A 7,869-nucleotide genomic window follows, 5' to 3' on the forward strand; every position below is an offset into this window, starting at 1 on the left:
CAATAAGGTTACATTGTGAATTATATTTAGTAATAAATAGAGTGTTTTTTTGAACATCTAACTTATTATCTTTCTGGGTTTTTTCTATAAAGTTAGGACCAATATAAGCTTTATTATAAGCGGCTTCAATAAGATCGGGAGGGTAACCTCTATTTTTAAAACGTTCTTTTAAACTTTGTGCTTGGGAGGCATACATATCGATAGTGGAACAATTCCTGCGTATCCTCCTAAACTGACTGAAAGGGATGTTCGTTTTCCACTCTTTTTTGTGACAGCTGGAAAAATTTACAAAGCTGTTGCAGTCAGTAGGTTTAAAATGAGTACGCGACTGTATTTCACCTTCCTTAGCTGTTAAAACCAAATCTAAAAAAACTATTTCGGTTTTATTGCTATTGCATTTAAATTTTAAATTAAAATTATTATCATTAATTTTTAAAATAAACATATTAAGATCTTCCGGGGTACCCTCCCAAATAAATAGGATGTCATCTATAAAACGCCTATAAAAAGAAATTCTATCATCATTAAAAATATTTTTTTCAAAAAAAACCATAAATAAATTAGCGTAACTGGGGGCGAATTTCGTCCCCATCGCTGTTCCTCTCGTCTGTATGTAAAACCCTTCGTTATAGGTAAAATAGTTATTATTTAGAATAAAACTAAAGGCTTCTATTAAAAATATTTTCTGTTTAAGCGGCATGAGGGGGTCGTTTTCTAAAAAGTGTGAAATTGCTTCTAGACCTAAATGATGTAAAATATTAGAATAAAGGGAAGATACATCTAATGTCACCCATATTGACGTATCTCTCCAAGTGATGTCCTTTAAAAGAGATAAAACATGTCCCATGTCTTCTTTATATAAGATGGTAGATGAACTACATGTCTCTGAAGGTGTCTATCAATGTATTCAGAGAGGGGGCTCTCTTTCTTTGTCAGCCATGGCGTCTGCTGCTGTGAGAGACGAGCTGCTCTGCTCCATCTGTCTGAGCACTTATACCGATCCTGTAATGCTGAGATGTGGACACAACTTCTGCCGGGTCTGTATTCATCGTGTGCTGGATACACAGGACGAGGCTGGAGTTTATTCCTGTCCTGAATGCAGAGAGGAGTCTCAGGAGCGGCCGGCACTGATGAGGAACTTGGCTCTACCAAACATCATGGGGAACTTCCTGATTACTCCTCCGACACAGACGGAAGCCGGGATCTTCTGCACTTACTGTGTGGACTCTCCTGTGCCGGCTGCTAAATCCTGTCTGCATTGTGAAGCTTCTCTGTGCGAGAAACACCTGAGAGTTCACAGCAAGTAAGCAAAAAAAAGTCTTATATGAGCCCAGAGCCAACATGGAGGATAGGAAATGTTCTGTCCATAAGGAACTTTTAAAGTACTTCTGTACTAAGGACACCATTTGTATCTGTGTGTCCTGCAGTTTGGCCAGAGAACATCGGGGTCATCGGGTGGAGATGCTGGATGAGGCCTCTGAGAAGAAGAAGGAGAGACTGAGAAATGTTCTCCAGAGACTGATCACAAGGAGGGGGGAGACGGAGGAAAGAGTCCGGAGTCAGGAGGAGAGCAGGAGGAAAGCTCAAGAAAAAGTATCTGGAGAAGCGGAGAGAGTGACTGCCCTGTGTAGAGACATCAGGAGACAGCTGGATGACCTGGAGAAGAGGGTCCTGAGCGAGATCTCTAGGCAGGAGAAGGAAGAGTCACTCTTATCCTCTACTCTCATTCAGAAGCTGGAAATACAGAAGGACGAGCTGTCTAGGAAGATGAGACACATGGAGGAGCTGTGTAACATGACTGATCCACTGACTGTCTTACAGGAACCAGACACCGGGGACTTGTGTGATCTTCAGGACATGGGGGGACATGATGGAGGTGATGGGGACACAGGGGGACATAATAAACTGCTCCATGATGTAGATGGTCCGGATGTGGCTGTGATCTCAGACACATTACACACATTATGTGACATAATAAGAGGTATAAGGTGGGGGATCTATGTGGAGGGTCCTGTAGACATATTACTGGATGTAAACACAGCTGCTAATTATATCCGTATATCAGATGACCGGAAAACTGCAACCCGGACACAACAGAACCAGAACTGTCCAGATACAGCAGAGAGATTCCAGGATAATCAGGTGATGAGCAGCCGGAGATTCTCCTCGGGACGACATTACTTGGATGTGTAGATCAGTATGGACAGTAGATCAGTGTTGTGGATGGTGGGGATGTGTTACCCCAGTATAGACAGGAGGGGGCAGCAGTCATACATTGGAGATAATAACAAGTCCTGGAGTTTGAGGAGGTCTTATAATAATCAGTATTCAGTGAGACATGACAGTGAAGAGATCCTGTTACCTCACATTATATCCAGTCATAGATTCAGGATCTGTCTGGATTATGAGGCCGGGCGGCTGTCCTTCTATGAGCTGTGTGACCCCATCAGACACTTACACACCTTCACTGCCTCCTTCACCGAGCCGCTTCATGCTGTATTATGTGTATTTCATGGTTCAATAACAATATTGGGAGAAGCAACAACTGGGAGAAACCATAATAGAAACTGACCAGAGACAGGACTGAAAGACAAACTGATTGGTAGATCAGACAGCCAATGGGATGAATGAGGTGGGGCTGCAGGTGATTATAACCAAAGCCAGGCCCACTTGACCATTTTCCCGGAGTAGGGGACTGCGTATCCCTGCGTATTGTCATGTTCTTACACGGTTATGCCTGCACATGTACACGTATTTTACTCACGCTGTCCTGCACCGGCTGGCTGGTTTCTTCTTTTTTTCAATTTCCTTCTCCTGTCTCCTGGCAACATAAAACCGCCATACATATGTAATGTAATTGTGTAAGCGCTGTGTTGTGAACGCACCCATAGAGAACAATAGGGCTGTTATGTGCATTATATGCGGTAAAATAGAACATGCTGCGCTCTTTATTACGCACATAACATACGCAATAAAATACAGGCAAGCGTGAGCGGAACAGTGAAAGCAATGTCCTTTCATTGACAGCTTTTGCGCGTATTATATGCGTGCGCTGTTAGTGCGATGGAATGCTACAGCTATATTCTTGTGCTCCGAATCCAACTGGGTTCAGTTCGAGCTGCTTGAAGGATCATAGACTCGGTCACACAGCATGGGATCTTACGCTTTATTAAAACCTTACCAAACTCTTATAAATACCCGACACAGACACCAATATTGGATAAATAAGGCCGCGGTGTTTATTAACGGGGTTACAAACATTTGGGGAGAAATGTAATCAATAATAACCATAACACTTGCTGTAAACTCTGTTTTACAGACCCAAGTTTATTAACCAATCAATAACCATAACAGTTCATGTAAACTCTGTCTTACAGACACGAGTTTACCACCACCAAACTCTCCCCAAGTTTACCTGCCCACCTGCCTAATGCGGGCAACAATCCCCCACCGGGCCATGGCATCCACTAATGACATGGCCCCCCCCAACACCCACAGCCTCCTCAATCATCTACACAACTCCATAATAAAAATATCCAACTCAATCTCTGACAAGTATACTAGATCATTCCTATGGAAGCCTGGAACCAAACCTTCCAAATCAGCATGTCTAAAAAGAAAACATCCACTCCTGGCATGGAGCTCTCTACCACCTAGTTAACCCTTCTCCGAATTCTCTCGCTATATACAGACCTCGGCAATGACCATAATAATCGAGGAACAATATCTGAAAAAACTATCACTGTATCTGGAACCTTGTTTCAATGCTCCACATCTCCCTTTCAATGTCCCATGACATATCAATGTGTTCTCTTCTATGTCATTAACCCCTAAGTGTAAAATTAAAACATCTGGACAGGGCCCACGTGACTCTCTAAGCCCACGTGACTCTCTAAGCCCACGTGACTCTTTATATATCAGTTCAGCCATTAATCCACTCCACCTCATACATCTATTACCGCACCAAAAATGTCAAACTGTGATCTGTACAATCCCAAATTTTCGGAATAGCAGTGATCAGCTGCCCTTCTCCAAGCCCAGTACACAAAGGAGTGTCCAACAATCCACACAATACTTTTCTTAATTCCTAGAATGAAAGAAGAATTAGTACACCATATTATTCAGGCGCCTGTACAACTTAAACCGAGATGAACCCCATCTGTCTACCTTTTTCTTCCATAAAACAACACCTGTAAACAGTTTTAAGCACCATTATACATTAAAAGCAAGATAATAATTGTCCATCATCCCTGTCTCCCTGAAAACAAGACAGGGTCTTCTACTAATTGCTCTATAAGATCTTACTTTTGCCATGTATAGCTGCCTGGACACTATTTACATTGACTTTTTTTTTTTTATTAACTGCAACTAGGGCTAATTTTTGGAATAGGGCTTAAAGTTCAAGCATCCTCAAAAATCCTGAAAAATCCTGCTAGGGTTTATTTCCGGGGTATGTTTTATCTCCAGGGAAACAGGGTACATGGATCAACAAAGAACCTGGTGCTTGCGGGCACAGACACATAAACGCCTGCAAATTCCTAACCAGGCATATATTCTCATGAAAATGAGCAAACAAGCGAATCCACTCCGCTTTACCCATTTTGTCTTTAATTATTATAAAGCTCCCATGGTTGGACACATCCTTAGGACCCCAAAGTCACATCTAAACAGCCGTACCTCATATGCTGATCTTCAGGCAATACTTTTACCAACTTCTCTAGTAAGCTAAATGTGATAGCAGAGCGTTGATCAGGGGCGTACACTACTGCCCTACAGCTCCTGATCAGCGGCATACACTACTGCCCTACAGCCCCTGATCAGCGGCATACACTACTGCCCTACAGCCCCTGATCAGCGGCATACACTACTGCCCTACAGCCCCTGATCAGAGGCATACACTACTGCCTTACAGCCCCTGATCAGCGGCGTACACTACTGCCCTACAGCCCCTGATCAGCGGCGTACACTACTGCCCTACAGCCCCTGATCAGCGGCATACACTACTGCCCTACAGCCCCTGATCAGCGGCATACACTACTGCCCTACAGCCCCTGATCAGCGGCATACACTACTGCCCTACAGCCCCTGATCAGCGGCATACACTACTGCCCTACAGCCCCTGATCAGCGGCATACACTACTGCCCTACAGCCCCTGATCAGCGGCGTACACTACTGCCCTACAGCCCCTGATCAGCGGCGTACACTACTGCCCTACAGCCCCTGATCAGCGGCATACACTACTGCCCTACAGCCCCTGATCAGCGGCGTACACTACTGCCCCACAGCCCCTGATCAGCGGCATACACTACTGCCCTACAGCCCCTGATCAGCGGCATACACTACTGCCCTACAGCCCCTTATCAGCGGCGTACACTACTGCCCCACAGCCACTGATCAGCGGCATACACTGCTGCCCTACAGCCCCTGATCAGCGGCGTACACTACTGCCCCACAGCCTCTGATCAGCGGCATACACTACTGCCCTACAGCCCCTGATCAGCGGCGTACACTACTGCCTTACAGCCCCTGATCAGGGCATACACTACTGCCTTACATCCCCTAATCAGCGGCGTACACTACTGCCCTACAGCCCCTGATCAGCGGCGTACACTACTGCCCTACAGCCCCTGATCAGCGGCGTACACTACTGCCTTACAGCCCCTGATCAGCGGCATACTCTACTGCCCTACAGCCCCTGATCAATCGCTCTACCTGAAAAACAGAATTAATAGGTACAAGGTTATACCATCTTTGAAAGAAAGCCACACCCGACAATACCTTCCAAACTGACTATATGAGCTGCATCCTAAATGTTGGACTCTTCTTCCTTGAATTGCTGCATCCGCAAACAAGACTATGAAATAGCAGTCGCATTAATCTCACACCGACCATCTCTAACATCAGTAAGAGGTTATATGTTAGACATAATCTGACTAGCACACGAACTAACTCCTGCTGACCGGCTCTGACCAACAATCCCTCCATAACCATTATCCACTGATGTCAGCACCTCATGATAACTCCTCCGCTTCCACAAGCTCCCATCACCAGGCTGACTGACCATTACAGTCACAGATACCAACCATAGCACTAAATCCTGCTTTAGCTCCCTTGACATCTGCGCATGTGATGTATGGGCCTTCCAACCGCACATCACCACACATGACCTGCGGGAATACCTGCGACCAATAATAATCACCTGTGAAGCCAAACAGGACTGACCTGCTAACCTGCTAACCATGTAATCGTCCTTCATACGTAATGTCTGACTAATTAAACCCATAACTATACACCCCTGACATTGGCAATTAGAAAAACCATCGCAATGCTATCAATTGAATACCTAAAAATTCCAACCGAGTACAGGGCCATACCATTTTTTCCGTTCACCAGCGGCACCGCAAAATCCTCCATCCTGACCACATGCCCTCTAAAACTTGTGCACCCCTCCTTACCTGATTCCCCATAAACAACAATCATCTAAGTAGTGTATTACACCAACATCAGGGGATTCCTTCCTCCCACCTCCTCTAAAAATGAGGATAGTTCTAGATAATAGTAGGACGCCTTAGATCCCATCGGTAACGCCAAACCCGAAACCACAAGAATTAACACCCCAACCAATAAGAAGTTATCCGAATGCTGCATCACATGACCGAAGGGCCATAATAAAGCCAATGTAGTCACATGATGCATATCTTAATGCTAGCGACTCAGGAGCGCCTCAGCATTCAGAGACAACTGCTTGGGGTAAGATAGATGATAAATCACTGAGAGGAGACGGACTCATTCTCTGGTATCACCCTTAAAGGGGACAACTTCAAATTGAAAAAAGGGGGGTATCAAAATGACCGGCAGCTCTGCCCTCAGCTATGTGATTAGCAATTTAACTACCTCAGGATCATAAATAACTGAAATTAACTTATTAACCCCTTCACAGCTGAGTCCCTTTAACTCATGCACATATAAGCCGTACCAGGGGCCTTCTTTAATGAGCCGGGCCTGCTTCCAATATGGTGGCCTCACTGGAGTCTTGCCCTATAGCAGTAAATTCTCTATTTCCTGGATGCAAGGAATTTGTACTGATTTCTGACTAAAACAACAATAAATGGATGAGAGCGGCACAATATGAGCCCTCATGGCAGCACCCACAGCTCTTACCTCAGTACCCACAGCTCTTACCTCAGTACCCACAGCTCTTACCTCAGTACCCACAGCTCTTACCTCAGTACCCACACCGCTCCATTACCTCAGTACCCACAGCTCTTACCTCAGTACCCACAGCTCTTACCTCCGTACCCACAGCTCTTACCTCAGTACCCACAGCTCTTACCTCCGTACCCACAGCTCTTACCTCAGTACCCACACCGCTCCATTACCTCAGTACCCACAGCTCTTACCTCAGTACCCACACCGCTCCATTACCTCAGTACCCACAGCTCTTACCTCAGTACCCACAGCTCTTACCTCAGTACCCACACCGCTCCATTACCTCGATCCCAAAAATGTAACCACACATCCAGGTAGTGAGGCGCCCCAAGGATGTCTAAGACCACCTAACTAGTTACACTGAGGAAACACCAACCTCCCGGTAACCATTATTACCCATCTCTGTTCCTCCGGTTACCTCACAGCTGACAGCCTGCATACAGTGGTCAGTTATCTCGCAGCTGTCAGATACCAAGCAGTGGTTACCTCAGAGCTGACAGATACCAAGCAGTGGTTACCTCAGAGCTGACAGTGGACAGTTACCTCAGAACAGTCTCCTGCAGCGCTCAGTTACCTCAGAGCTCAGTTACCTCAGCGCAGCGCTCAGCCACCTCAGCGCTCAGTTACCCCAGAGCTCAGTCACCTCAGAGCTCAGCCAC

The 7,869-nt window shown here is 45.7% G+C and overlaps 1 pseudogene; it reads left to right on the forward strand.

The window, feature by feature from the left end:
• Positions 1-938: 938 nt before the first annotated feature.
• LOC136610143 (E3 ubiquitin-protein ligase TRIM11-like) lies at positions 939-2,764 on the forward strand (annotated as a pseudogene).
• Positions 2,765-7,869: the final 5,105 nt, after the last annotated feature.

This window comes from Eleutherodactylus coqui, chromosome 2 (genome assembly GCF_035609145.1).
Source record: "Eleutherodactylus coqui strain aEleCoq1 chromosome 2, aEleCoq1.hap1, whole genome shotgun sequence".
Lineage (NCBI taxonomy): Eukaryota > Metazoa > Chordata > Amphibia > Anura > Eleutherodactylidae > Eleutherodactylus > Eleutherodactylus coqui.